We start from the raw sequence: 21,712 nt of genomic DNA on the forward strand, positions 1-21,712 counted from the left end.
CCAACGCTCTGGTGCCTTTGGCTTTTCTACTGCACTGTAGTGTATAGACACATAAGAACATTTGGGGGGCGTGCGCGCACACACACACACACACACACACACACACACACACACACACACACACACACACACACACACACACACACACACACACACACACACACACACACACACACACACACACACACACACACACACACCCAGTGTATCTATCTTTTGTTGGAGTCTGTGCCCACCCAACCATAGAGATATTGCTCACGGCCCCCTGTACTGGCTAATAGACCCAATTACTGGACAGCCCTGCCTGAGAGCTCCACAGAGGGCCCCCGCTCGCTCTGTCTCGCACTCTGTGTGTGTTTGTGCGTACATGTGTGTGTGTGTGTGTGTGTGTGTGTCTGCATGTGTGGGAAAGTGTGTGTGCGTGTATGTTAGGGATTGTTGATGCCCTCGTCTTTGAGAACCTGTGTGAAACACACAGTTAACCTTCCGCGGCGCTCAGACAAAGACACCGCAACAGGAACATTTCCAAGGCCAAAATAGAGACGTGCAGCATCCTGCCAGCCATCCTGGCAACAGAATATGCACACACACACACACGCACACACACACACACACACACACACACACACCCACCCGCGCACGCACGCACGCACACACACACACACGCACCCGTGTGTGTCAACCGTAATCCTCAGTGGCATTGAGATTGACCCTGGTGAGATGAGGCAGGGAAGTTCACCATGGAGAGAGAGAGAGAAGGAGGAGAGGAGGATAAAGGAAGCGAGGGATGAATAGGGAGAGGAAGATGAGTGGAAGAGGAGATGCAGAGAACGGGGGGTGAGGGTAAAGAAGAGAAGTGAGACTGACAGTCAGAGAGAGAGAGAGAGAGAGAGAGAGAGAGAAAGAGAGAGAGTGTAGAAAAAAAGAGAGCAGTGATTCTCAATATCCGATGAGGATATTGCAAATGGGCCCCCAAATAATTGGCAAAACATTAAGATTGTAATGGTAATGTAACATTTATATTAAGAAGTGATGCCAATAAATAAGAACTTACTGTATAATTACGTTCGTTCCGTTGATCCAAGGTGGAACGCAATCGATTGATTGATCATTAACCCACTCAATAGGGGAACACATCTGTGTCATTTTTGATTTTAGCTAGAACCATTATTTAATACTTTGGCTATTTAAAAATAGCAGATATACAAGCTCATAGCGCGGCTATGAGCTTGTACTGTAGATCTGCAAAAAAAATATGTAAAATTTGTTTTAACGCGAACGTTTGTAACTGAAATCTTTGCTACTGGGGGTCCCTGGAACTAAATATATTAAGATGGGGGTCGGCGGCCAAATACATATCATTTTGGTGGTCCTCGACATGAAAAAGTTTGAGCACCACTGATATAGTATATAGCAACTTACGTTTTTCAGAAACCTGATTTAGAGGACATTTGTAGATGCGTTCCCAGATTGAATGGGTTAAAATAAAATACGAATTCTCCGAAAATGCACGCGGCTCACCCGCCGTCTGACCGCTGAACAAGGCAGCCGCGAGGCTGCCTTGTTCAGCGGTCAGACGGGGTGAGCCGCGAACACTTTCAAGACTTTCAATTGGGGTTGGGATCGAGAAAAGGTTGAGAACCACTGAGTATTAGAGAAAAGAAGGGGAATGCAGGAACGAAGGAGATAAGAGTAAAAGGAGACAAGTCGCAGACAGAGAGCAATATAAAAGACACCCTAAGCGTGAGTAACAGCCACTCTGCATTCTACTAACTGAGGTAACAGTCCCTCCTCTCTGAAAAGTGTCTGTGGCATTTGGCTGTAAAATGTCACCTATATAAACCAGTTATCATGGCGTGAGAGAGGCTCTTCAGCCATAAACTGCCAGAGAGCGTGGAGATACAGCCCATTATAGACTGTTATTCTCTGACACTTAGCAGGTCATTACAAGGCAGAACACACACGCACGCAGTAATGTGTGCACACGCTCACGCACACACACACACGCACACACACACACGCGCGCACGCACGCACGTACACGCACGCACCCATACTAAAAACTGGCAATTACAGTATAACTGAAAAGGGATTCGGATGTCTTTCTTTTTACATTTTTTTGGGGGCTTTCGTTATGTCTATTCACAATCTGATTGATGGGGCTATTCTTCACGTCTCGCACCCCCATTCAATATCTGTTTCTGCTCCGCAGTAAACTCCTCAGTGCTCATTTTATCCATTTGTAACTCCCAGAGTGTTCCCATGCAACAAAATGGACCCGTAAGGGTTATTATTATTCTCGGAGATAAATTACAGTAACACTGAGAATTTTTATTTTTTACTGTGTATGAAGGATGATGGGGACTTGAAATAAACCACCATCTCTCTCTCTCTCTCTCTCTCTCTCTCTCTCTCTCTCTCTCTCTCTCTCTCTCTCTCTCTCTCTCTCTCTCTCTCTCTCTCTCTCTCTCTCTCTCTCTCTCTCTCTCTCTCTCTCTCTCTCTCTCTCCAGGACTTGGAGGCAGGGTTGATATTGAAATGTGATTCTCAGGGGCTTCCTCCAACTTTGACACGGCAAAGTACAGTACACTACAACAGGTAAGGTTATAGTGTGTGTGTGTCTGTGTGTGTGTGTGTGTGCGTGCGTGCGTGACGTGTGTGTGTGCAGATTCACTGTAACCGCATTCATTAAACCCTGTGTCGCTATTCTGGGCGCGCCGTTACAGGTGAACACTCTCAATGCCAATCTATTCTGCTTACTGCACTACTCGTATGCTGGTGTTGTGCAGCGGAAATAGCGGATCTACAAGCTCCCAACGCGTTGCATCGAGCTTTGTCGATCGGTTATTTTCTTTGTGTCAGGCTGGTCAGGTGGTTAAACCATCAAGGCTCATTGTGTGTTTCTTTATAACCTCATTTAATCAGGGAAGTTGTCTAAGAACACATTATTATTTACCACAACGGTCTGAGGGGAATAGCTGCACACATGCACACCTGGTGTTTTTTCCTTTTTTTTTTTGCACACTCTACAGTATGCATACCGGTATATGTGCATTTTTATGAGCACACAATGTATGAGAGAGTAGCTACGTTTTTAGAACCAAAATATGGCCCGTCGTGTTCCCAGGAGATCTCAGAATTCCATCTGTGCCGTGTGACAAGACTGTGTGCTCTCTAATTGGTCCAACAAATGTGCCATCTCCGACTGCTAATGCTGAACCTGTGATCTTCAAACAGAATACAGAATGAGATGCAACATTACAAGATGTCGTGTGACAACAACAGAGTGGAATGGAAGCACACAGGACAGGATACTATACAAAAGAACAGGACAGGACAGGATAGAATAGAATTGAATATGGTATTGTTAGCAAAGTGCTGATTGAATAGTACTAATGAGATCATTTGTGTGTGTGTAAAAAAATATGAAATACATGAATACATTAATGAACTAATCCCTCTCAGGCACCTGTTAGAAGATCCAGGCGTTTATTACTGTCATTTCTTCAACAACAGGAGTTAAACCGGTAGCCTAGACCATCAGAAGATTCAAACATAACATTTACAATGTAGGCATTTAGCAGACGGACCTTATCCAGAGCAGCTTGCAATAAGCAAGGTAAACACATACATCAAATGCAGAGAGACAGTGTAGTGCCTCAGTAAATGTCACAGGTAAACCAAGAACCTATAGCATCAGTCTAAACCAGGGAGCTTGAGCTTTTCTTCCTGTGGGTTTTTGTATCAAAAGGGCCCCTGATATGGATGTATCATGCAGCAACTCATTTATTTCACTGTTTTAAACAATATTTACAGTATGTAACCGACTAAGATACTAGTCTAAAATGAAGTAAACACTCAGGAAACAGCCACAACTGTGCACATTTTGATCTATATGAGGCCATTAAGACATTTAAAGGCTTAATAAAATATCGAAAATGGATTTTTAAATGCAGCTGAGAAACTTTGGTCAACATCATTATGTGCTTGGATAATACATGGTCTTTTGGTCGCAAAAAATGGCCTAGTCTACTTTGGATCTGATGGATAGGGTTCGGTGCAGTCCTATTGGAAACACTTGCCTGGTCGTAGGGTTGCCAGGTCCTCCTAATCCCAGCGTAAAGGTGTCATTATCAGAGTGACTGCTGCTACAGCTAAATCCTTTAATCTCCGTCCGTGATATTCTCCGCCTCCTCCTCTTCGATACCTTCGGTTTTGGTCAAACTCCCCCCAACAACTTGGGAGCAACAGGAGGTTGCACAGTTGCAAAATGTGCAACTGTGCACATTTTGATATAGATCAAAATGTGCACAGTTGTGGCTGTTTTCTGAGTGTTTCCTTAATTTCAGACTAGTATCTTAGTCGGTCTAGCTAGTTTGAAATGGAGTCGTGAGTCTTGCTCTATTGCGCAATCGCCGGCCTCATCACTTTCTGTTTCTTTTTCCTCTGTAGGTTTCACTGTTTTAAAATACACTTTGCAGCTGTTTGCAGGGATAGCTCTTGTATCCCTCTCATTGTGTTTTTGAGCTCCTCATTCAATTTGTTTCCCCATTTTCGACTTGTAATGAAGGTGAATTAAATCACTGTTGCTTCCAGGTAGAGTGTGGTAGCTGGAATTCGCTTCTTGTCAATGCGGATTGCAGAAATAATATGAATATTATGGGGATATAATCCTACATAATATATTGGAAATAAATATAATAGCGTATGCATTTACTGTGTGTAATATGGGCGGATATTTTTTATGTATTAAACAATTAATAAACTTAAATCAAAACAAAAAAATCTAACAATATACTGTATCAAGATAATGTTCTGTACATTGAAACTATACCAACTATAGGATACGCTATGTCTAAATAACATGCATCGAAATTACATTTTAACATTGTGGTCACCAAAACAAAGCCTGTTGCATAACAAAAACATGAGAACAAAATAAACAGTATACTTCAAAAGGAGTTAACCCATTAAGACCGGGAAAGCATCATTTGTGTCATTTTAAGGTTTCTTTGGCTATTCAAAAATAGCAGATCTACAAGCTCATAGCGCGGCACCGAGTGCCGCGCTATGAGCTTGTAGATCTGCTATTTTTGAAAGATTGTGAAAATGTGTGCAAATCTTGGAATAAACATATTTTTTTAAAGCGGACATTTGTCAAATATTTAGTTCCACGGACCCCCCCCCCCCCAGAAGCAAAGGTTTGAGTTACAAATGTCCGCTTAAAATAAAATAAAAATCAAATATTTGCACACATTTTCATAATTTTTCAAAAATAGCGCGGCACTCGGTGCCGGCACTATGAGCTTGTATATCCGCTATATTTTTGAATAGCCAAAGAAATCTTTAAAATGACAGATGTGTTCCCGGGATTGAATGGGGTTAAAGTTAAATCACTGGCCTAGTAGAGACCATCAGGTAGAAGATCCAGAACCTTCCAGTCCTGTTTGCGTCTCAACAGGAGTTAAACCATTAGGCCCGGCCCTTCAGTCGTCCACACAGCCTCTTACCGCAACTTTATTTACAGTGTATTTACAAGCTCAGCTGGCTTGTAAAATGTCAAATTTACGAGCTCCTTTTTAATTAGAAATACTGTCTGCTAGAGTCGGGGCTGATGAATTGCATATTCAATTTATTGACTTGATGGCGGCTGGGTGCAGCTCAGGCGTATTGACAGCTCGCCAGAGTATCCTCGTTGACATCGCTCCACCAAGTGGAACGATATATTGTGCCTTTACTGTACGCCCTGAGGTCATGTTTTCATATCTGATCCTATTCTTCATTGATTGTGCGTGCTGGTGTGCGTGTGCGTGTGTGTGTGTGTGTCTGTGTGTGTGTGTGTGTGTGTGCGCGCGTCATATTGTGGGAATGTTTTTATTTATAGAATTGTCCAGAGGCAGACTTGCTTTTATTTTTATTTTGCTCCGTTTAATTTAATATAGCAGAATAGCTAACGGAAAACATTGATTTAACAATGACAATGTTGGCAATGACATGCAGGCCTGTGTGTGTGTGTGAGCGTGCGTGCGTGCGTGCGTGTGCGTGTGTGTGCGTGTGTGTTTGTGCGTTTATGCAAGGGGAATTTCTATGCATTTCCTGTATAGCGTTTGGGTCCGTCCACACTGCGGCTATTCATGAGTTCTAAACAGTGACCTTTGAAGTTTCCACCGGTTCTATTTGTTACTGTACTGTGACCTAAATAAACAACAAATATAGATTTATACTGACTGATAGGTAGGTACTGTAGGTTGAAAGATACTTTAGAGAGAGAGACAGACGGACAGACAGACAGACAGACAGACAGAATGACTTTAGGTCAAACTGAAAGTTTGGTTTCCATGGCGACTCCCATCTTGTTCCTCAGAGTTTTATCCTTCATTATCTATCTGGTCTAGTGTTTCTCAAGCATCTGCTTCTTAACGTGCGTGTTCGCATTTGTGTGTGTGCGTGCGTGTGTGTGCGTGTGCGTTAGAGATGCGCGGATGGGTTTTTTTGTCACCCAAATCCGCGTTAACAAGTTCATTATCCATCCGCCATCCACCCGCGGTACTTATATCATCCTATTTATAGATCCGCACCAACCGCACCAAATAATTGTTATTTTCCTGATGTTAGTTTTCTTATAAACAGTGTTACTCACCACTGTCGCGATGCAGTGACTGTATACAATCCACAACCATGGTAACAACAAGCGAACGTCTTCATTAAGTTACTTTCGCTTTCAACCACTTTGTTGCCATGTCGGCTTTTTATAAGCTTTTTATAAGCGACTTTTAATATAATAAACTTTATTTATATAGCACCTTTCATGACATAAATGCAGCTCAAAGTGCTTTACAGAAAAAGAAAGAAAAAGTGAAAACAAAACACAGAGTAAAAACAATGCTCTGTGTTGCGACTTTTGGGCTTGTTTGGCACTTGTTTTGGGCTTGTTTTCATAGACCTGGCTACTTATTTCTCTCGCAACCTGGCAACACTGGCTGCCTTCAAAGCAACATGTCGTGAGCGGCTATTTTGTGCCTGGTGTAAAATGACGTAATATTAAAATACTACAAACGCACACACGGTGAAATGTAGTGCTTTTTAAAAGCTATTATAGGCCTATAGATTGATATCATTAATTTAATTCCCGCATTATTTCACCCGCGGTTTATCCAATATGAATTAATAATTATATTTGATTGACCCAAATCCACCCAAACTGCGGTTAACTGCGGCAACCGCGGCTAAAACCGCGATCCGCGCATCTCTAGTCCACAGGCCTTCCTTCCTTGCCTCTCATATAACAGTGTTGTGCGCTTGCTTTGATATGCTACATCTAAATATCAGTGCAGCATTTAGTCTCGATTGCACCAAAACAAGTGATAAGAAGGAACAATAGGAAAGGGGATATATCATTCTTCAAATGGAGGATGTGTAGTTAGCCTCTTGTGACACAGGTGTTTCCTGCACAAACCTCCCCAGCTTTATTTACTTCACTGCTAATGAGAGCGTATACGATGCAATAAGATCCCTATCTGTTTCATAGCTGAGGATGCTGTACGCACACACACGCACGCGCGCGCACGCACACACACACACACACACACACACACACACACACACACACACACACACACACACACACACACACACACACACACACACACACACACCCCCACACACACACCCCCACACACACACACACACACACACACACACACACACACACACACACACACACACACACACACACACACACACACACACACACACACACAATCACAATCACACACAAACATACACATGCTTACACATGCTTGCAAACACGCACAGACACATGCACGCGCCCGTGCACAAACACGCACTGTCCCCCAAGCCATACACAGGCCTATTGTCCTGTAATGTGACCTTTGCCTTGACTGGAGAGGCCTTTGTTGTAAGACAATAGTGGACATGTTGTGAACAATGCTACACTGCTGCCACTGAGCAGCACAGACGTCTCACAGTCTAAGTTGAAGGCTTTGAATCAGGTGCCCTCTGTTACACTCTGTGTGTGTGTGTGTGTGTGTGTGTGTGTGTGTGTGTGTGTGTGTGTGTGTGTGTGTGTGTGTGTGTGTGTGTGTGTGTGTGTGTGTGTGTGTGTGTGTGTGTGTGTGTGTGCATGACATAAGCCTGCTCCCTATTCAGCAGATGGAGTAATGAAACTAGACTTGAGCCTTCATCCCTTGTGTGTGCACGCATGCACGAACACACACACACACACACACACACACACACACACACACACACACACACACACACGCACACGCACACGCACACACACGCACGCACACACACAAATGCGAACACGCACGTTAAGAAGCAGATGCTTGAGAAACACTAGACCAGATAGATAATGAAGGATAAAACTCTGAGGAACAAGATGGGAGTCGCCATGGAAACCAAACTTTCAGTTTGACCTAAAGTCATTCTGTCTGTCTGTCTGTCTGTCTGTCCGTCTGTCTCTCTCTCTAAAGTATCTTTCAACCTACAGTACCTACTATCAGTCAGTATAAATCTATATTTGTTGTTTATTTAGGTCACAGTACAGTAACAAATAGAACCGGTGGAAACTTCAAAGGTCACTGTTTAGAACTCATGAATAAGCCGGCGCAAACACTTTGACAGCTGAAGTCCCTCAGCAGCAGTTGACGTGAACCCCAGCATGCTTACTTTGGGGGGCACAGTCTGCAAAAAATTCCAATGTATATCGCAACGTGACGCATTTGAGCTTGTAGATCGTTGAGTTTGATGTAGACGGAAACAAGCGGTCAAATACAGTTGAAACTCAAGTCCTCTAAGACTGGAGGGTTTGAGTGGTGAACTGCTCCAGTCCAGCAGCTCAGTGCCTAACAGCGCTAGACTGCGGCTGAGTGTTAATGTGTGAACTCAGCCATCCCTTCCTTCCTCTCTAAATACTCGCCGTGAACACCGCTGTAAATAACAGCGTGTTCTTAGTCAACGTGCCAGGTCAAATGAGGGCCGTGGCTGGTCAGGCTGAAGAAGTGGATTCTTTACTGCGTGAGCTTTGAAAAACCCCCTCTTGCTTTTCGCCCTGATGAAGACCGCTTGAGGTCGGAACATGTTAGCGTTGGCCTTGTTATAATGAAGGCTTGTTTCTCCTTTTTACAATTGAGTGCCCGGATCCTCTGTTTTTATGTCATGTTATATCGCGTCTGATCCCGGAGCACCTTTGATACTTCTAAACTATTTGTAACCACGTGTGTCTCCGTTGAGCACCTGGTTGTATTTTTTTTCTCCTCTACCTTGTCTTGACTCGGCCCAACAGCTTGATATGTGCCATTTTGTTTTTCTTTAAATTGTGTTTAATAAATTATCCACATTTTTGTGCTGTATAAAATAAGATTTATTGTTAGGCTACTGCATATTGCCTCGTCGAAATTGTCTGACTCGCCTTTTCCAAGACGAAATGTTCCCAAACTGGTGATGTATATACATTGGGGGGGGGGGGGGGGGGGGGATTGCTGCAGCTCCATTTAGTTTTCACCCTATAGAAGTCAGAGATGTCTATAAGTGTATAAAGCAGAATTCGGTTATGCAGCAATTTTCCACTCACCAAACATTATCCATAATCCATGCTGAAATACTACTGAATGCACAACTAACTTTCAGACACAGATTTAAAAAAAAAGTGTGTTTCCATAACAACGCCCCAAAGAAGAAACGGGACAATTTCATTTAAAAACAAGGACAAACTCCATTTTGTGGTTGATTGTTATCAATTCAGACTTCACATGACGGAAGGAGCTAAAGGCATCCATCTTGTAATGTTACTGAATAATCTGCTGACTTGATCGAACACGTAACAGCAATGGTGAAAGAACTTGATATTCATGCGTTATTTCACATTTACACACCAATTTATGTTCTGACGTTTAGGTGAATGATAGACAAGTATTTGAAGATTAGCAATCTCTGTGTTATCAAATGTTCGAACGGAATCAAATTGCACGCCATCTTTTGACAGATAGAATGGCATTCAATACACATGCATTGAAGTGTAAAACAAGAAGGGCCCAGCCTCGCGAAATAAATAAATAAATTGTGAACGTAGTAGCGGTTGTGGCATTTTGCTTGCCATCCCCTGCGGTGGGTTGACAATAGCGCGGTATTGCAGTACTGCGGTTTTTGCAATACTGCAGCTACTGCGACAGCCTTATTTTTTGTGGGTGAGCTTGGCATACTGTACACGTCTGGTTGGTTACGTATCATGTTGACTCTCTCTAAACATACCAAGAGTGTGTTGTACTGTGGGCCCTCCGTTGGGGGCTCCTTCTCCAGATCTGTCCTGGATCCAGGAGAGAACTCAGGCACGCGCGCACGCACACACGCACACACACACACACACACACACACACACACACACACACACACACACACACACACACACACACACACACACACACACACACACACACACACACACACAGTACCTGTGGCTCATGGGTGTAATGGTATCCACATGGGCACCGACATTGACACACACACACACACACACACACGCACACGCACACGCACACGCACACACACACACACACACGCACACGCACACGCACACGCACACGCACACGCACACGCACACACTTGACACAACTGGGAATAACCTCAGGAGATGCTCTCTGTCAACAACTTAGAAGAAAGCAGCTATTTAGAGACGCTGTATTCCTTGAAGTATAAGCCATCTTATTTATGTGAAGCGCCTGTGAGAAACAAAACAAGTTATGGCAATTACTACTGTACATATCACTCTGCCTCTCCCACCTGCTGTGACCTACCTTTCTGCGTGTGTGCGTGTGTGTGCGTGGTGCGTGTGCGTGTGCGTGTGCGTGTGCGTGTGCGTGTGCGTGCGTGTGTGTGTGTGTGTGTGTGTCTGTGTGTGCGCGCGCGCGTGTGTGTGCGCGCGTGCGTGCGTGTGAAATAATCTGTTTTAGATTTCTTTGGCTATATAAAAAGCAGATCTACAAGCTCGTAGTGCGGCACCGAGTGCCGTGCTACGAGCTTGTAGATCTGCTATTTTTTTAAAAGTCATTAAAGTTTGGGCAAGTCTTTTGAATATATATTTTTTAAGCAATTTTTTACACCCATTTTTCTTTGTGTGTGTGTGTGTGTGCGCGTGTGTGTGTGCGTGCGTGCGTGCGCGTGTGTGTGTGTGTGTGTGTGTGAACTGGTGCTAATTGTTTACATTGTATACATAGCTTTCCAATGGGCTCGGGTGTGATGATGAGCAGATGCACTCACAGATGTTTCCCTACCATGTGTCTGTTTACCAGTTCAATTAGCCCCATCACACTCTGCAGAGATTTGTTGTTCTGTGTGGACGCTCCTAGCACAGGCTCTCTGAGAAAGTCTCTATTAGTATTTCATTCTCGTTTTAACTCCATTTGCTGGGCCGTCATTGTCAAATTGGACAAATATAATCACCGTTGAAAAACAAATTAGTTTGTGTGTTAGTTAGTTGTTGTTTTTTTCACATTGTTCTGATTCATTCAAAATACATGTTAAAGCTTTCATAACATTCAGTTTTACAACACATTAAAAGTCTTTGTCATGGTCCTTCAAACGTGTATAAAAAGTTTTAACTGAAAATTCCACTCCATTGAGCCATTGCAGGTGTTTTTCTCGCACATTTCTAAAGCGTTTTTAAATGCAATGTCAAAAGTAATCTTTGCCTGCGGGTGTTGCTGTTGAGGGATTTTGCCTGTCAATCATCGCCTCTGCTCCCCCCCCAAAGTAAAGGATAGGGAGGGAGGGGCGGGGAGGAGAGGGGGCGGGATTAAGTGACTATGACATCAAAGTCAAGGGGCCAATCCCAGATTACTTTTCAGCCTAATTATTTTTTTAAAAACAGAGCACCGAAAACCCACTGAATGTTCAAAGTTCATGTTTTTTTGGGTGTAATTGAGGTCATAAAACACCCCAAAACAACAAAATTAAAAAGTTTAAATGAATGTCATAGAACCTTTAAATGTATATTTGGATATATGCCTTTATTTGGGTTTTAATTTGAAACACCTATTGAAATGTAAACCCAATTAACCACTTAAACCCTCTATATTTCATTAACTAGAGACGGCCAGCGATCCATACTAGGCCCCCTACTTTATTCCCTATACACCAAATCTCTCCGACCGAAAACAGCCGATCTACAAGCTCACAACGTGCATTTTCTCTCAAAGTTCCCCCCCCCAGAATAGGGATGCCAGGATTCATGTGGTTAATGTATGCAGAGATGCAGAGACAGTATTGTATAGTATGTTACATGTTACGTACGTCAGCAGAACATTCAGATAAAGATCTGTTTAGGCGATACAGAGTGACTGTCGTGATCCACCCACTGCTCTTTTTGAATTACAGTATCATCTATGCATCTGCCGGCCTTGTTTCCTGATTGGAATATATCACCACACCAGGATATGAAACTGCAATAAGATCCAGAGCTCTCCGCAGCGTGATTTGAATATGAAATGATTAGATTATTGATTTCGGTTATTCAGGTCCCTCGTCCTGAGGCGGTATTGTGGCAGCGCAATCAGCATAGCTGACATTTTGCACCGTGTTTACCTATGCTGTCTGCACTGATTGCTTCAAAATAACCACCCATGCATACACCGCTGAATTCCATTTCATTGTGACTGATGGATACAGCTTATCATGTAACATTGTGGTCAATGCCGGTGGAGGAGATGACTGCATTGCCATGCAATAACAAAAGTGGTTATTATACTGAAATGTATTATTGACGGCACAGGCACCATCATAAAATAATTAGTGGGTGGAGCACTCACTGGAAAAGCATTGATGTTTTACTATATGATAAATATAGAGGGATTGTTTTACTATATGATAAATATAGAGGGATGCATATGCAGATCACAGCTAGAGTTCTCAACTGGCCTGACATTTTAAAACCTGAACTGAGTGAGTTTAAAACACATCATGATATACAATATTTAGGGCCCGATCCAAACCTGAGGAAACAAACAAACAAAAAAACATGAGTCGGTTATTGCGCGAGAGAGAGAGAGAGAGAGAGAGAGAGAGAGAGAGAGAGAGAGAGAGTGAGAGAGAGAGAGAGAGAGAGAGATGAGAGAGATGAGACTAGAGAGAGAGAGAGACGAGAGAGAGAGAGAGAGAGAATCACATAATGTTTCTGTTGCGTTTTGGATTTAATCAACTTTTCCGGGTCCTGGGCAGAAACTCTAATCACAGCTAATTCTCATGAGACCCAAGCAGGTTTGCCACTAGTAATCATCTGTTTGCTGAAATGATAATTGTTTCAAAGGACATGTCCAAATTGTAGCCAGTACTAGTGTGAATAATGAGAATACATTGAGAGACATACTGCACTGTATCAAGATGAGCAGTGTCAGAAAACCAAATGATGACCACCACCCTGCTCTGACCAACACACTCTATCAAAGTTACTCTAACCTACTGTATTCTTACTGTCCCTTCACCAAACTGTAGATAGATAGATAGATAGATAGATAGATAGATAGATAGGATAGATAGATAGATAGATAGATAGTATAGATAGATAGATTGATAGATAGATGTCAATGTCCCCTGAGGCTATGGCGTCGAACTAGCCCACACACACAAAACAGTGACCAACCGAACGCACACAGCCACACACAGGGAGCGCCATTAACTATGACATGCGTCTACTGGCAAACTCAAACAGACAGAGAGACAGAGACACTGCAGCGCCGCGGGTGCACGGACAGCTCACAGCGTGTCATGATAATGTCATACCGACGGAGTATAAATTAATCAATTACCCTGCTTGCTTTGTGGTTGTAAATACAAACTTTCATCCTCATTCCATTCTCTGCCATCACAGAGAGAGAGAGAGAGAGAGAGAGAGAGAGAGAGAGAGAGAGAAGAGAGAGAGAGAGAGAGAGAGAGAGAGAGAGAGAGAGAGAGAGAGAGAGAGAGAGAGAGAGAGAGAGAGACAGACAGGTGTTTTCTACACCCCCTGCTGATTACATATGAAAACAGAAAGTGGCTTAATGTTTGTGGATTTTGAAATAAAAATGAAATCGCTATTCTGTTTTTATTACTTTAATTTCTGGTAATAGAGTTTCTAGTCTATAGTGGGCAACATAGTCTAGTGGGCAACAGGCAGTAGGCAGCAATAATATCTACCCCACCTGAAGAATGCTCACAAATCAGGCAGCAGGGTGCAATGTGTCCACTGAATCCTTCATAGTGGAATCAGTAGGTAGGATGTGGACAGATAATGCTTCATTCAGCCTTGAAAGTAGCCATATCTACAAGCTCATGACGTGTAGTGTTGTGTAGTAACTATCCCAACATGCACATGAGTTAATGAGAATTTATGAGTGCTTATAACTAAAATAATACAGTGTTATAATCAGGCTAGAACACATTATAAGTATGTTACTAGAGACATAAATGACGGCCTGATGAAGGCCAACTGTGGCTTAAACGTTGTGTACCATCTAATTTCTGTGTTTTAAGAAAAATAAACACTGAGGAGCAATGCTGTTGTGCGGACTTTTATTCTTTTAAACTTCTTAGAGACATAAATGCCATAGGAAGTGTTACCAAATTGGTGAATGGCGTAAAATAATTTTGTTAAGCTGAAATGGGCATATGAGGGGAGTTATGTCATGATCCAAATAATCTATGGAAAATGTTTCATTTTATGATCTATGATTGCGCCATCATGAGACCGTTTTGAGTTTTTCCTGTTTTGGCCCTCAATAATTTGGTAGGTTTGGTGACTCTAACCACTCTTACGGTTTCTGAGCTAGAAATACGTTTATGGGAACTGTCAAATTGTTCCATCCACACATTGGAAAGATTTAATGCACCAATAAAATAATATCAATTAAACAATAAACATTTGACTTCTAAAAATACAAGCACACGATTTGCGATGAACCCGATCGATTTGACACACACAGATTGACTCATGTACATGACATCAACACTGTGGGATGAGTAGTGAATCAAACTGTTGCGGATATTATAAGATACTAGACCTTTGCCCTTTGGGGCGCCGGCCTACTGAGGGTCATGCATGTCGGGAACGATGCTAGACTGGAATATGTGCCCCACCCGTTGAGCAATACCACACCGACGGTGTGGGTTGGCCAATCAGGGAAGCCGATGCACACAATTCCCCGAACACACTGAGATAGAAATACTTTAATGGGAACTGTCATTTTTTTCCATACACACATTGGAAAGATTTAATGCACTAATGAAATAATATCAATTAAACAATAAAACATTTGATTTATAAAAATACAAGCACACGATTTGCGACGAACCCGATCGATTTGACACACAGTATGACTCGATGTACATGGCATCAAAGCTGGTGGGATGAGTAGTGAATCAAACCTTTTTATATTATATTATAAGATAGTAGACCTTCGCCCTTTGGGGGCGCCGGCCATGCATGTCGGGAACGATGCTAGTCGGGAATATGTGCCCCACCCGTGAGCAATACCCCCTGTTATCCAATGCCGTCATTGTACCTGTTGTCAGCTCCACAGACACGCGTCACGTTTTGCTTCGTGCCGCCACTTTCGTTCGCTTCCTTCACCCTTGACCACAGCTCTCGTAATTTCTGTTTCTACTTCTTAATAGGGTTTGATGGCGACTAGCATCCTTATGTCTTGCATTACCGCCCCCTTCTGTTTATCCGAGTGCCCCTACTTACAATATATCCCACAAACCTGTTTCTTTTATAAATCTAAAAATTATACTAAATTATACTCCCTTATCCTTTGCTGCACTAATTATCTTTTTAAATGTCGTCTCTTCAACTCACACGTCCCTCACCCCATCCACCATAGCCTACTATCCCTTTCCCTTTGGTAGTGACTACCGTTCATAATAGCATATTTCACAGACTCCTCTTGGCAATGATCACATAGGGTGTTTGCCAATCAAATCTAATAATGTATTTATTTGTTTCCCAATCTTAACCTTGTTATGATTACCCCCTCTCTCCTACTTCCCATACTATACCTTCTGTTCTCACCCATTTTTCTTTCAATTTGATAAAGATGCCATCCTTCTCCTCCTGCATCACATTTCCATATCATGCCACTTTCCGACTTTCTATTCCATTCCATATGCCAACCTTATATTGGCTATGCGAAGCATAGAAGGACGAAGGGCAAAGCTCGGCCAATCAGTGAAGCCGACGGGTCACGGTGGCCAATCAGGGACTTATACTGAATAAGCGGGCACAAACGTGACGTGACACGCTTTGGTGTGGGTTGGCCAGCCAGGGAAGCCGAGGCATACAATCCCCGAACACACTGAGAATCTGTGCGTCCTCTGTAGAATCCATGCGTCCTCCTCAGACCCGCAGTCAGACAGATACAATATTATTGACTATGATATGAATATTATGTACAGTATATCAACAGTCTATATGAGTAAATATAACCTACTATACTGCTGTACTTTATCCACCCACCTGTTCTTTTAACCAAGGTGACAGTCTCCAAATGATGCACTTTCCTCTTGGCTGGCTCTCTGTGTTTCTAATGCCATTTTCTCAGCAGTGAGATAATCCAGTGTTAAGTGCCTCTTTTTATATTACTATACTGAATATACCAGTGTCGGCGCTTATGCATTATTAAGTGAACAGGGCCCAGTAAGTGTCCCAGAAATGTATTTTTGAATAAATATTTCAACAATCACACTAGAAAAACTTTTGTCTGTTTCAAAAAAAAAGAAAAAGATCTGGAGCGAGACTTTCTTTCTATAAGAGTGTTTGAGCCCATGCAGCAAATCCTTCAAAGTTTGTCTATGTATTTCAAGTTTGTGTATGTGGGCATTTGACAACAAAAAAAAAGAAGACAAACTTGAATTGGCACAGAATGAATCTCAACTGTGCTGCGACTCTGCGAGACACCTCAGTACGGACGTGGATCCGCCCGGAGCTTTGTTGTTTTGCGGGGGGTTGTTCAGAACCAAGAACAACGCCGCTAGTTTCTCTCTCATCTTCCTCCAGAACGACAGACAGAGATGGATGGATGCAAGACAACGTACATGGACCGAATCATGGGCAGAAAGAGAGAACAGAGAGTTTATAGAATAGAAATCTGTGAAGTAAACAAGGCAGGGTGGAGGAAAGATTATGGTGGGTTTGAACAAAACAGAAGAATGAAGGGTTATAGAAAAAGTCAGAATATGAAGTAGAAATAATGAATAATCGAAGATCGGATAAGAGAAGTCAGGGTAAGTGGTACATTTCGTTGCTGTCGGGTGGAATTCTGTCCAAAAAACTTTTCAGGATTCAAATTTAAAAATAGCAAAAATAGTATCTACGCATTTTGAGCTTGTAGATGTGCTATTTTTGCTACTTTTGTGTGACACTTTAGTATGACGAAGAAGGGCATTCATTTACCAAGTACAAAAAATTACTAAAATATGGAGTTAAGTGGTTTCTGTCCGACAACGATTTGTACACTGTACCACCAACACATTCTCACAGATATGCGTCAGTTATTGCCACTCTGTCATTTTCACTCCCTAATTCGTCACTATAAGACTACAAAAACTAAAAGGCACGCATTGGTGCTTCAAATACTACTTGAATATAGGGCTTGGCCAGTTGCCTTGATGGCTAAACTGGTAGCAGTGCTTGGCTAGTAACTTCAACTTTCCGTGATTGAATCCCACTGTGGGTATGATCATTTCTTTCTCTCTCTCCGCATAGTTTTTGTGGGGTTAGGTTGTAATGTTTGGTTTAGGCATATTTTTGTGAGGTTACGGTTAGGGTTAGGATTAGGGTTAGGGTTAGGGTTGGGTTTAGGCATATTTTTGTGAGGTTAGGGTTACGGTTAGGATTAGGGTTAGGTGTAGGTATATTTTTGTGAGGCTAGGGTTAGGGTTTGGGGTTAGGTTTAGGCATAGTTTTGTCAACATGCGACGTCGCCATGGCGTCCCGTCACGTCAAAACTTGACATTTCAGGTCGACCGACAGAGCGGGAAAATGTGACGCCCATGGGAGTGAGAACGGGGTTGCTGTACCACATACTCTGTCCATCAACTCGTCTAGATGGGGGGGAGTTCTCCATCACTCCATGATAACCTGCCTAATCAAGGCCAAACTAGCCTTCTCTTTATCACGAGCTCTCTGCATCATTCACCGTTTACTGCTGAGGTGGCTGTTCTATATACTATACTACAGCACAACTCTCTCTCCCTCTCCCTCTCCCTCTATCTCACTCTCTCTGTGCCCCTGGCTCCGTGACTTGGACTTTGACAGATCCATTGTGACAGTGCTGGTTTGGAGTGCAGTCACAGAGAAGAACGGGGGAGATGGAAGAGAGAGAGAGAGAGAAAGGGGAGTTGGGAGAGAAAGGGTAGTAGGAAGAAGACGGATGAGTTGGATGGGAGGGGGGGACAACAGCGGTGCCAGAGGAATCAAACATCGGTTCATCTCCAGATCCCTAACTAAACAACTGAATACATCACGGCTAGTTTCGTACATTATTAATTCCCTCCTCAGGGTGTGAATCTATACTTAGTTGCGTGCCGGTCTTGCGCGCCGAAACTAGCCCGGTCGATAAACTCGGAACGCGCCGTCAGCTTGTAGATCTGTTGTTTTCTGTGCGCGACACTGCACGCAAACAAGTATGAATCAGGCATAACGGGGTTACTCCGTTGCACCGTCCATCGCATGGCGCTGAAACACTGCTTGTGTGCGCATGCGTGCGTATCTTTGCACTGGCACTTTAACCCCTTAAGACCTGAAGAAGAACAGTTTTTTGAAAAAACGTATGTTGTTATGTCAGTGGTTCTCAAACTTTTTCATGTCAAGGACCCCAAAATGATGTATTTGGCCGTGGACCCCCATCTCAAATATCTTGTTCCAGGGACCCAAGCAAAGATTTGAGTTAAAATGTTCGCTTTAAAAGAATATATATATTAAAAGATTTGCACTCATTTCGATTTTTCTAAAATAGCAGATCTACAAGCTCATAGCGCGCTATGAGCTTGTAGATCTGCTATTTTTGAATAGCCAAAGTGTAAAATAATGCTTTTTAGCTCAAATCAAAAAGTGACACAGATGCGTTCCAGGTCTTAAAGGGTTAATGTGTTTTTAGATTGCTCTTCTGTGTACAGTGCAGCTTTCGGGATGGCACAAATATACGTAAAATGTGACGACCTATGCTCAAGATGACAGGGCCGTCAAATATAACCAAATATAACAAATTTGAGAATATTAAATCCACGTCACAATAAGTGATTGGTCGTGATTGGTTCTCTCAGGTTCTGATAGTCGGGCTATAGAATCTACTTCTCTTTATACAGTTGAAAGTCTCTTGTCATTTCCTTGTACAGACGTGCTGTTCATTTGTGTTCTTTTAGTCCAGCATCTATACTTTGTCCTATCGCCCTAGCATTTTGACAGACAGACGGGGATGGAAAGGGACAGAAAAAGACCCCGATAAGACCGTCACACCCCTCTCATTTCACAGTAATAGCCGAGGGTTATTAACTGGCTTTCAGATTCTCCCCCTATCCTCTCCTCCTCCCCCTCCTCCTCCTCCTCCTCCTCCTGTCCTCTTCTCCTTTTTCCTCGGCTCGCTCGCTCTGATCCCTCTGAGCGCTTCCTCTCTCCCTCTGGCCACCCCCCCCTCCTCCCCCTCCCCCCCTCCCCCCTCCCCCCTCCGCTCTGCCTGCGTCCCTCTGTCACTCTTCCTCTATTCTGTCTTTCATCCCCATCCTTTGCTGTCTCATCCATCTATCTCTGCCTTGATTCTCCCCATCTCTATCTTTCCCGCCTCATCACCTCTCCCCCCCCCCCCCCCTGTTCTGTCCTAACCAGTTCTTGTCTCACGAGGGGGGGGAGAGCGAGCGAGCGGGGGGGGGGGGGGAGCTGATATTAGACGACAGCCAGTGGTGGAAAGTAACTAAGTATATTTACTTAAGTACTGTACTTAAGTACAATTTTGAGGTATTTGTACTTTACTTGAGTATTTCCAATTTTCAGTACTTTTTTTCCAATTTTCAGTACTTTTAACTTCTACTCCACTACATCTCAGAGGCAAATATTGTACTTTTTACTCTACTACAATTATTTGAAAACTTTAGTTACTAGTTACTTTTCAGATATAAACTATGATATAATGAAACATACATTAACCACTTTAACCCTATTTTATACCTAGGCTATTTGAAAATAGCAGATCTACAAGCTCACAAACGCGTCGCATCGCGACGCGTTGTGAGCTTGTAGATCGGCTATTTTCAAATATTTAGTACTTTTACTTTTGGTACTTTAAGTACATTTTTTATGCCAATACTTTTGTATTTTTACTCAAGTTAATTTTAATTTTGGATTTTTACTTGTAACAGAGTATTTTTATATTGCAGTATTGGTACTTTTACTTAAGTAAAAGGAATTTGAGTACTTTTTCCACCACTGGACGACAGCATTAGAAAGTTCAGAGCGGAGCGGAACGCCGAGCGCCGTGTCTAGCCGGCAGCCATTGCCTTTTCAGACAGGGTTCGGGTCCACGGTGGATTTTTTTCAGGGTGGTTTCAGTGCATCCGATTCCTGCGAGCATATAGCCGGAGTGGCCCGGGGAGGGGGGGGGGGTGGGGGGGGGGGGGGGGGGGGGGGGGGGGGGGGGGGGGGGGGGGGCGGCCATGCGGAAACCGCAGCGGTCCCGGTCAAAGCCAGAGCAACGATTTTCCGATGGGCTCAGAATGTCTAACATGGGGAGAGAGAGAGAACGATGGGGCTCTGCCTGGACTACAGTGTGTGTGTGTGGACTGTTTGCTATACAGGGATATATTTTGTCTTTTTTGTTTTGTGGAAAAGAGGGCTGGTTTCAGAGTCTCTCCGTTCCATCCATCATGGTCCGTACTCCTCCTAATCAGCAGCACATGTTGTAGTCGTTACATTACTGTGTATGTAAATCTGGAAAATATACAGTGTATCCCCCACCCCACCCTTTCCCCAAAAAAAAGAAAATAAATAGAAAAATAGCAGGAGACAAAATGAGTTCAACCTTTGAGTCTAGAAGACAGTGCCAAAACCTAGGGCGGGGCGATATGGACAAACTGAAATATCACAGTAACGTTTATCCCTTTAAGACCTGAGAAGATTCTAGAAAGGTCTTCTAAATCCAAAAGAAAATTTGAAAGAAAAACCCAATTTTTTTTTCCTCGATTTTCAAAAATAGCAGATCTACAAGTTCATAGCGCGGCACTCGGTGCCGCGCTATGAGCTTGTATATCTGCTATTTTTGAATAGCCTAAAGAAATCTAAAGTGACACAGATGCGTTCCAGGTATCAATGGTTATTACAAAATACCTTGATATCGATATTGTGACCATAACATCATATTGTGAGGCTCATCATTTTTCTTTTACTCCCCCCCCCCCCTAAAATAAACAGATCTACTTACAAGCTCAAGTCACAGTATCACGATATCCAAAATCCCAGATGATATACTGCATATAGTCTCATATAATTTAGTTTTCGGGCTTTTTCTGCCTTGATCAACAGTACAGCTGGAGAGAGAGCAGGAAACAGCGAGAGAGAGCCGAGGAGTGCACATACCCAAATCCGCCGCAGTTCTTGGGAATCGAATGCTGTCAGGCATATCAAGGTTGCGGTATATGCGCCTTAACCACTTGTCCATTGGCCTTAGTCTGAT

The 21,712-nt window shown here is 43.1% G+C and overlaps 1 protein-coding gene across 1 annotated transcript in view; it reads left to right on the forward strand.

Moving 5' to 3' along the window:
• adgrl3.1 (adhesion G protein-coupled receptor L3.1) overlaps positions 1–21,712 on the forward strand; it is a 246,164-nt gene that overhangs the window by 18,184 nt on the left and 206,268 nt on the right. Inside the window, exon 2 of the mRNA XM_080441659.1 lies at positions 2,512–2,597. The gene's annotated coding sequence lies outside the window, so the exon portion shown is untranslated. The remainder of the gene's footprint in view (positions 1–2,511; positions 2,598–21,712) is intronic.

The sequence above is a fragment of the Gymnoscopelus braueri genome, assembly GCF_963280865.1.
Source record: "Gymnoscopelus braueri genome assembly, chromosome: 2".
In the NCBI taxonomy this organism is placed as follows: domain Eukaryota; kingdom Metazoa; phylum Chordata; class Actinopteri; order Myctophiformes; family Myctophidae; genus Gymnoscopelus; species Gymnoscopelus braueri.